We start from the raw sequence: 10,661 nt of genomic DNA, 5'->3' as shown, positions 1-10,661 counted from the left end.
TTTTTTTTTTTTTTAGCGCAACAGCCAGCCTCTCTTGCTTTTACGTCAGATGTCTATTGTGCATTTCACACCTTCAAATCTTCACTTGAGCTCACTCCACGCGAACATCGACCTGGAATTTCCAAAAGGGACTAAACTTCCTAGTCAAAAGTTGGTCACTTTGAAAAATCACACAGAAATCCAGATGCATTATTATTATTATTTTAATAATGAAGCATCCAGAATACTTGTATCATATCAAGAGGCTTGGAACATTCCAAGGGCCGAAAAGCCATTCAATGAAGGGTCATTTATGAACACAGGCCTCAGTGAGGTCGCTGAAATCTTGTGTCCTGAAAACAAAAATTTAAAACAAATGGTATCAGACCATCAACTGTTGAATAGTGAATATAGGACATTAGCATGGCTACTGATACACAATTGCACTCAGATTTCCAATCATATGAGTATTTTAGTGTTGCATTAGATGAGAGTTGTGACATACAAGACAAGACTTGGTTGAACTGGTACTTTGTCTGTGTGAGAGACAACGCCTTTAAATTTTAATAACTGTTCTGTTCATGGTACTATGTAGGAGTCGAGTTTCCTTGTTATGTTGGTGTGTGACATTCAGAACAAATCTGGCTGAGCAAAGCTATGTGTATGAGGATTGAATGATGTTCATGTGTGTGATGTAACTCTCTGCCATAATAAAGTAAAAAAGGTGCCTCTTCATCAAAACTGGTTGGCTACCCCTGTTAATTATTACAATCGCTAATGTTATTCGCATTTGGTTCTTTCTGACCTACATGCTGTTCCGTACCGTGGGGACGAAGGCGTGAGTAAGCTAACGTCTGGTCACAATTCACCTATCGTTCCAACACGGAAAGTGAAATAGCATAGGGCTGTTTTTTTTAAACGTTCAATGAAGGTTAAAATAGTAATATTTTAAGTAACGTGCATGTTTGCTGTCAGCGCGCTATTTTCCCCTTTGATCCCTCGAACCTCGCTCGACTCAAATGCTAACGTTAGCTTGGGTTCTTTGATTACAGGACTAGCCACATCAATGCTAATTTGAGCACCGTTCGTTTGTCGAAGTGTTAGACAGCCACACTCGACCTCGCAGTGGTAAGATAATTCTCATTTTCGAAAGGCTCGTTTATTTATTTGTGACTTAGTTAAACAGGCGTGAAGTTGGTTTTGAACCAAATTCCTGAACTTCAGTTAAGTCACATAGACAGTTGGCCCCAGTCTTAAATGCATTCATAGTGATGCAACTTTCGTCATTTGTGAGAGCCCTAGGGTAAATTGAATGTCAAGAAACTACATTATTGTTCGTTTCAGCTTAAGATGGCAGACTTATCAACGCTTGAGAGCCTTTTGGAGATGGGCTTCGACCGGAACAGGGCGTGAGTGACAGTGGATACTTGTATTTGTATACGACTTAGGAGGAGGAAGAAGGCTTAAACTGTCCCCTTATTTTCAGAGAGAGGGCTGTGGCCAGCACTGGCAACCAGGGGATCGAACAAGCCATGGACTGGTCAGCTGGAAGCACACATTAACAGTCAATAATGCACAAAATGATTGTGATTTTGAGGTATCACCAGAAAATTAATGAATTTGTTAGTTTACACGTGTGCTTTCTTCAGGTTAATGGAGCATGAGAACGACCCAGACATCGATGAGCCGTACAAGGCTCCTGTTCTGGAAGGAGTGGACAAAGACCAGACGGGCACAGAAGAGCCTTCGCTTGGGGACACAGCCGGAGGTACGTTTAGGCTGAAAGGGTAACTCATTTGTCCTTTAGAAAGCATCAAAATTTCAGTATTGGACACGCAAATATAAAATGCCACTTGGACATTTCATTTCACTTAAGCAAGTAATATTCACGACTTTGTTGTAGATTCCTTTGTATCCTAGTTATTCACATAAGTTTTATGTTTTTAGTTGGGAGTGGAGAAGGCAGCCAGATTGGTGAGGCTGTTAGAAAGCCCATGACAGAAGAGGAGAAACAACAGCAAGTCAAAAGGTCAGAGTTCACACATGAGTCAGTGTATGTTTAATGCAAATCACCATGGACAACCTTGCAATACGTGTGTCAGAAAAACGTTTTAATTTCCATTTCTATTGCTCTTTCACTGATTGGTACTGTCTTGTGTGCGCATCAGGCTGGAGGAGTTGATGCGGGCAAAACAGGCTGAGCGGAGAGAGCGAGAACGCGCTGAAGAGCTGGAGAAAGAAAAGCAGCGGAGGAAACAAGGCCAAGAGCTACAGCAGATTCGCAATAAGCTCCAAGACGATGACATGAGGAAGCTGGCTGAGCTGCGGCAGAGAGAGAAGATGGAGGACAAGTTGGCCAGGTAAGGTCCCCATGAACATCTGAGCAGGAAATGGTATGGTATGGTCATATGTTACTGTTAACTTTGTTCATCTCCACTAGGCAAAGGGTTAAAGAGAAGATAGCACGAGACAGGGAGGAAAGAGCACAAAAGGTAGTTTGACACTTATTTTTTTTTTTTTTTTTGGGTGTGTAGAGGCAATCTTGACTGGAATTTTGCTTACCTTGTTGATAAAAGTTTGGAAGTGGAGGAACCTCAAGCACAAGTACTACTTCGGTCCAGCCCAGCCCACTGTCACCCACCAGTCAGGGCCCACCCCCCATAAAGAAAGAGTATGACGAGTCCAGAATACAGGTGAGGCCCTCATACATATAGAGATGAAAGTGGACTTTCGTGAAAATTCCTGAAAATACAAATGTGAGCACTAGGGGGGTCCGGGGGCATGGCCCGCCCTGGAAATTTTTGAAAAAAAATGGATGGCTGTGGTGCATTCTGGTGATATCTGTGAACAAAATTCAGACACAAACTTGAAAATAAAATTTCTAAATCCTGACCAAAAAAAAAAAAAATTGGGCAGAAGTTCCCCAAGGGCCAAGCCCAGATTTTTTTGCCCCCCATGCCCCGATCACTGGATAGCACAAAATCACATTTGTCATTAAAATATGCCATTTTATCTCAAGACAAATAAATTAAGTGAACTATTCAGTAAATTTTTCCCACATTATAAATATTATAGTATAGATATAGAATATACACGAAAATATATCCTAGAATTTCTACACTGTACAGGAAAAACATGTTAAAGTTGATCTGTAGTAATTACTATTAACGTTTAAAGTCTCAAACTTTTTACATCGCGTTGTACTGATACACTCGACCACAGTGCTCACTCTTCTTCTTCTTCTTTTCCTTTCGGCTTGTCCCGTTAGGGGTCGCCACAGCGTGTCATCTTTTGCCATCTTAGCCTATCTCCTGCATCTTCCTCTCTAACCCCAACTGCCCTCATGTCTTCCCTCACCACATCCATAAACCTTCTCTTTGGTCTTCCTCTCGCTCTTTTGCCTGGCAGCTCCATCCTCAGCATCCTTCTACCAATATACTCACTCTCTCGCCTCTGAACATGTCCAAACCATCGAAGTCTGTTCTCTCGAATCTTGTCTCCAAAACATCCAGCTTTGGCTGTCCCTCTAATGAGCTCATTTCTAATCCTACCCAACCTGGTCACTCCGAGCGAGAACCTCAACATCTTCATTTCTGCCACCTCCAGTTCAGCTTCCTGTTGTTTCTTCAGTGCCACCGTCTCTAATCCGTACATCATGGCCGGCCTCACCACTGTTTTGTAAACTTTGCCCTTCATCCTAGCAGACACTCTTCTGTCACATAACACACCAGAGACCTTTCGCCAGCTGTTCCAACCTGCTTGGACCCGTTTCTTCACTTCCTGACCACACTCTCCATTGCTCTGTATTGTTGAACCCAAGTATTTGAAGTCGTCCACCCTCGCTATCTCTTCTCCCTGTAGCCTCACTCTTCCCCCTCCACTTTTGTCATTCATGCACATATTCTGTTTTACTTCGGCTAATCTTCATTCCTCTCCTTTCCAGTGCATGTCTCCAGCTTTCTAATTGTTCCTCTGCATGCTCCCTGCTTTCACTGCATATCACCACATCATCTGCGAACATCATGGTCCAAGGGGATTCCAGTCTAACCTCATCTGTCAGCCTATCCATTACCACTGCAAACAGGAAGGGGCTCAGAGCTGATCCCTGATGCAGTCCCACCTCCACCTTAAATTCCTGTCACACCTAAGGCAACACCTCACCATTGTTCTGCTGCCATCATACATGTCCTGTACTATTTTAACATACTTCTCTGCCACACCAGACTTACGCATGCAGTACCACAGTTCCTCTCTTGGTACTCTGTCATAGGCTTTCTCTAGATCCACAAAGACAAAATCTAGCTCCTTCTGACTTCTCTGTACTTTTCCACGAGCATCCTCAAGGCAAATAATGCATCTGTGGTACTCTTTCTAGGCATGAAACCATACTGTTGCTCGCAGATACTTACTTCTGTCCTGAGTCTAGCCTCCACTACTCTTTCCCATAACTTCATTGTGTGGCTCATCAACTTTATTCTATAGTTCCCACAGCTCTGAACATCCCCTTTGTTCTTAAAAATGGGAACTAGAACACTTTTCCTCCATTCTTCAGGCATATTTTCCCCCGCTAGTATTCTGTTGAATAAGTTGGTCAAAAACTCCACAGCCATCTCTCCAAATTGCTTCCATACCTCTACCGGTATGTCATCAGGACCAACTGCCTTCCCATTTTTCATCCTTTGTAATGCCTTTCTGACTTCCCCCTTAGTAATCATTTCCACTTCCTGGTCCTTCACTCTTGCTCTTCAACTCTTCCTTCTCTCTCATTTTCTTCATTCATCAACTTCTCAAAGTATTCTTTCCATCTATTTAGTACACTACCGGCACCAGTCAACACATTTCCATCTCTATCCTTAATCACCCTAACCTTCTGCACATCCTTCCCATCTCTATCCCTCTGTCTGGCCAACCTGTAGAGATCCTTTTCTCCTTCTTTCGTGTCCAACCTGGTGTACATGTCTTCATATGCCTCTTGTTTAGCCTTTGCCACCTCTACCTTTGCCCTACGTCGCATCTCGATGTACTCCTTTCGCCTCTCCTCAGTCCTCTCAGTATCCCACTTCTTCTTCGCTAATCTCTTTCCTTGTATGACTCCCTGTATTATGGGGTTCCACCACCAAGTCTCCTTCTCCCCTTTCCTACCAGATGACACACCAAGTACTCGCCTGCCTGTCTCTCTGATCACCTTGGTTGTCGTCGTCCAGTCTTCCGGGAGCTTCGGTTGTCCATCGAGAGCCTGTCTCACCTCTTTCCGGAAGGCCGCACAACATTCTTCCTTTCTCAGCTTCCACCACCTGGTTCTCTGCTCTACCTTGGTCTTCTTAATCTTCCTACCCACCACCAGAATCATCCTACATACTACCATCCTATGCTGTCGAGCTACACTCTCCCCTACCACTACTTTACAGTCACTAACCTCCTTCAGATTACATCGTCTGCACAAAATATAATCTACCTGCGTGGTTCTACCGCCGCTCTTGTAGGTCACTATATGTTCCTCCTCTTTGGAAATAAGTGTTCACTACAGCCATCTCCATCCTTTTTGCAAAGTCCACCACCATCTGCCCTTCAAAGTTCCTTTCCTGGATGCCGTACTTACCCATCACTTCTTCATCGCCCCTGTTTCCTTTACCAATATGTCCATTACAATCTGCACCAATCACAACTCTCTCGCTGTCTGGGATGCTCAGAACTACTTCATCTAGTTCCTTCCAGAATTTCTCTTTCAACTCTAGGTCACATCCTACCTGTGGTGCATAGCCGCTAACCACATTATACATAACACCCTCAATTTCAAATTTTAGTCTCATCACTCGATCTGATACTCTTTTCACCTCCAAGACATTCTTAGCCAGCTCTTCCTTTAAAATAACCCCTACTCCATTTCTCTTCCCATCTACTCCGTGGTAGAATAATTAAACCCTGCTCCCAAACTTCTAGCCTTACTACCTTTCCACCTGCTCTCTTGGATGCACAGAATATCAACCTTTCTCCTAATCATCATGTCAACCAACTCCTGAGCTTTTCCTGTCATAGTCCCAACATTCAAAGTCCCTACACTCAGTTGTAGGCTCTGTGCATTCCTTTTTCTTCTGACGCTGGATCGGTTTCCTCCTCTTCTTTGTCTTCGACCCACAGTAGCTGAATTTCCACCGACGCCCTGCAGGTTAGCAGTGCCGGGGGCGGGCGTTGTTAACCCGGGCCACGACCGATCCGGTATGGGATTCTTTAGATGAACGCTCATATTTGTTTGGCACAGTTTTTACGCCGGATGCCCTTCCTGACGCAACCCTCTGCATTTATCCGGGCTTGGGACCGGCCTACAGATTGCACTGGTTTGTGCCCCCATAGGGCTGCATTGACCACAGTGCTCACTATCTTAGATATAGATCTAGTAATACTAATAGTATAATCAGTTGCCTTTAAAATATTATATATATTTTGAGATATATACAGTGCCCTCCATAATTATTGGCACCCCCAGTTAAGATGCGCTAAAAGCCTTAAAATAAATTCAGTTTATTGCAGAAGAATACTGTCACACTGAAAATTTTAGGAAAATGTAACCTTCCACTCAAATGAATTGAAGAAAATAAAAAAATCTGACAATGTTTTTTTTCATTAAATCACCTGTTCCACAATTATTGGCACCCTTAAGAAGTCCCACGAAATAAATATAATTGAAGCATTTCTGTCATTTCAACAGTTGTTATAAAGTTTACCAGAGTATGTAGGAACATTTAATTAGTAATTCATCACTTCCTGCTTCCCTGGGTTATAAATATGACGTGACACAGAGGCCATTTTTCTTATCCACTCTTAAACATGGGAAAGACAAAGGAAACAGCATACAAGTGAAGCAGGTGTGCGTCGACCTTCACAGGTCAGGCAGAGGCTACAAGAAGATTGCCACTCAACTGCAGCTGCCCATATCCACTGTGAGAGGAATAATTAAGAAGTTCAAAACAACTGGAACAGTGGTAAACAAGCCTGGACGAGGACCCATGTTTATTTTGCCACCACGCACAGTGAAGAAGATGGTAAGAGGAATCAAAAAAATCTCCAAAGCTCACTGTTACAGAATTACAACAAATGGTAGCATCCTGGGGTCACAAAGTCTCCAAATCAACCATCAGGCGCTGTCTACACGACAACATGCTGTTTGGGAGGCATGCACGGAGAAAACCTTTCCTCATTCACAATCATAAACGCAAACGTCTGGAGTTCGCCATGCGGTATTGGGGCTTCAACTGGGGCCGTGTGCTTTGGTCAGATGAGACCAAGATTAAGCTTTTTGGCAACAAACACTCTTAAGTGGGTCTGGTGTGCCACGGAAGATGCACATGCTGAAAAGCACCTCATACCCACTGTGAAGTATGGGGGTGGGTCAGTGATGTTCTGGGGCTGTTTCGCTTCCAAAGGCCCGGGGAACCTTGTTAGGGTGCATGGCATCATGAATGCTTTCAAATACCAGGACATTTCTGTTGCCCTCTGCCCGAAAGCTGAAGATGGGTCGTCACTGGGTGTTTCAGCAAGACAATGACCCCAAACATATGGCCAAATCTACACACAAATGGTTCACCAGACACAAAATCAAGCTCCTCCCATGGCCATCTCAGTCCCCAGACCTCAACCCCATAGAAAACCTGTGGGGTGAGCTGAAGAGGAGAGTACAGGGGAGAGGACCCAGGTCTCTGGATGATTTAGAGAGATTCTGCAAAGAGGAATGGCTGAAGTTGTCGTTGTCTTTTCTCATCTTCTGAAACATTGTAGGAGAAGATTAGGTGCTGTTTTGTTGGCAAAAGGGGGTTGCACAAAGTTTTGACACCAGGGACCAGGGGTGCTCATAATTGTAACACATTATTTGATGTCAAATAATTATTTCTTTATGTGGGATTATTTTCCCACTGAATAAATGCATTTCTATTGAAGGTTGGATTTTTTCTTTTTTTTCCATTAAGGTCCCATATTATTTAGAAAAAAAAAAAATATTAGCCGCTAAAAAACCCATCTTAACCAGCGGTGCCAATAATTATGGAGGGCAGGCAGTGTATGTGTGTGTATGTATGTATATAGTGCGTGTGTGTATATATATATATATACTTTCGTGAAAATTCCTGAAAATACAAATGTGAGCACTAGGGGGGTCCGGGGGCATATATATATACACACACACACACACACACACATACATTTGAAAAATGTACGGGTGTGGTCAGTCATGCTCGCAGACAAAGTTGCGTGTGATTAGAGATGGCCTTAAAATAACTTAGTGTATAAATATGACAACTGTAAATGTTGAGTTAACAATGTTTATGAAATAAACACAAATTAATGTCAAGACCACACAAAATAAGCTACGTCTTGAGAGAATGGGAAGGGAGGGGTGTCACTCTTACTGGTGTTAGTGCCTCAACGTGGCTAGGCTCGTGGAAGCAAAACAACGAACTCAAACGCATGTTCATCAATGTTGTCAACTAATATCCGGATTAATTTTAGGCTATTTTCCGGAACAATTTTCATGAAATTTTAAAAATCCAGAATTTCGGGAAAATCCGTTTGACTTTAATCACTCTACATACTTTACACACAAAAAAGGTAGGGAAATTTGGCTTTGGGGGGAAACTTCAGGATGAGCCTAAAATGCCCGATACAGTGGAATTCCACACAAATGGTGAAAATTTTCAGATAACTGATGGCCATTTTTTAAACCTGAGAAAAAAAATCTTGAACAAACAGATAAACCGCCACTACGCATTTTTGAGGTTTGTCAAGTACCTCGCCATCGCGAGGCTTCTAACAGGATTTTCTCAGTGAGGTGGCTATTTACAAGATGTACTCATCAGGTTGCAACAGAATGAGTCAAGGAAGGCAAAAAGGTAGACATCCGTACAAATTTTAATTGCTCAAACACCTGCAAATGTTGCCGTGCAACTTGTGAGAGTACAGCAAGTTCACTTCGCACTTGTTCTGTATTCACAATAGGTGCGTCTGCTTGATGGGTCCACCATCACGGCAGTGTTTAAGGCCCAGGAGCCGCTGGCAGCCGTACGTGTCTATGTGCAGGTGAACGGCAACACGCCGGAGGGTCAGGACTTTACACTGCTGTCCCCTTACCCCCGTCAAGTCTACACTGATATGGATATGGAGAAGCCCCTCAAAGAGCTGGGTGAGACACATTGAAACATTTAGCTGTTCTGATGAGCATTACTCGGTTCATTCGAACTGTGCTGATTTAATCCCTTTCCCTTTGATTCCTCTCTGCTTAGGTTTGGTGCCTTCAGCTGTGCTGGTTGTTACCAAAAAGTAAGTGAGTTTAGGGAGAGCAATCTGCTTCCTGAGCCTACCTCACCACCTCCACTACATTTATGGAAGAAATAGACTGCATGGCTACTCCAAGCCTTTAGTTTCATCCTTTCAGTCTACTGGACTAATGATGGTTAAAGTTATCGGTCATATCAGCAAAGGGTTGAGAGAAAGCAATGGTTGTTTGGCTAGTTGATTTCACTATTTTTTGTTTTGAATGCAGTGATTAAATGTGCAGCAGTGTTCAAAATAATAGCAGTCTATTATGATGAATCCACATATTCAGTGTATTTTTTTTATCGCTACATGACAAGTTACCAGTAGGTGCAGTAGATTTTCAGAAAACCAACAAGACCCAGCATTCATGATACAGTATACACACTCTTTAAAGCTGGGCAATTTGTTGAAAAGGGTGTAAAAAAATAGTGTGCCATTCAATCATTGAGGTCATCAATTTTGTTAAAAACAGGTGTGAATCAGGTAACCCCCTATATAAGGATGAAGTGAGCACCTAAACAAGAATTTCTCTTTGGAAGCCTGAGTAAAATGGGTCATTCAACACATTGCTCAGAAGAACAGCGTACTTTATAAAAACTTTGATTGGATAGGAGAAACCAATTAAAGAGGTGTAAAAAAACAAAAATTAATAGGCTGTTCAGCTAAAATGATCTCTTCTTTCAGCTTGTCCCGTTAGCGGTCGCCACAGCTTGTCATCTCATATGAACGCATATTTGTTTGGCACAGTTTTACGCCGAATGCCCTTCCTGACGCAACCCCTCTGCATTTTAGCCGGGGGGTGGGGGGGGAGAGAAGCTTACAGCACCTGGTATTCCCAGGTGGTCTCCCATCCAAGTACTAACCAGGTCCAAACCCGCTTAGCTTCTGAGATCTGACGAGATCGGGCGTTCTCAGGTTAGCGTGGCCGTAAACCAGCTAAAATGATCTCTAATCCATTAAAATTGGAAGCAAAACCAGAGGTCACATGGCAGAAAATGGAAGCCGCAGACAGTTTGTGAGACGTCCCCCAAACTCCGAATTCAATCCATAGTACACAGTGAAGCATGGTGGTCAGCATCATGATACGGGCATGTTTCTCCTACTATGGTGTTGGGCCTATTTTATTGCATACCAGGGATCCTGGATCGGTTTGCAGATGTCAAAATTCTTGTAGAAGACATGCCCTTGAAATAGGTGTTTCAACAAGACAGTGACCCCAAACACGCTAGTAAGCATGCAAAGTCTTTGCTCCAAACCAACAAATTTAATGACATTTATATATATATAATATATATATATATACATACATACATACATACACACACACACATACTATTAGTTTAGTGATTCAAACTTAGAAACAAAAAAGATTGTACAAA

At 42.8% G+C, this 10,661-nt stretch overlaps 1 non-coding gene across 1 annotated transcript; it reads right to left on the bottom strand.

Moving 5' to 3' along the window:
• Nucleotides 1–10,096: 10,096 nt before the first annotated feature.
• Nucleotides 10,097–10,215, bottom strand: LOC133509267 (5S ribosomal RNA). The gene has a single exon (XR_009797291.1). It is a non-coding gene; the product is annotated as a 5S ribosomal RNA (ribosomal RNA).
• Between the last annotated feature and the right edge of the window lie 446 nt (nt 10,216–10,661).

The sequence above is a fragment of the Syngnathoides biaculeatus genome, chromosome 11, assembly GCF_019802595.1.
Source record: "Syngnathoides biaculeatus isolate LvHL_M chromosome 11, ASM1980259v1, whole genome shotgun sequence".
NCBI lineage: Eukaryota > Metazoa > Chordata > Actinopteri > Syngnathiformes > Syngnathidae > Syngnathoides > Syngnathoides biaculeatus.
This window is presented reverse-complemented; position numbering and strand designations above follow the sequence as displayed.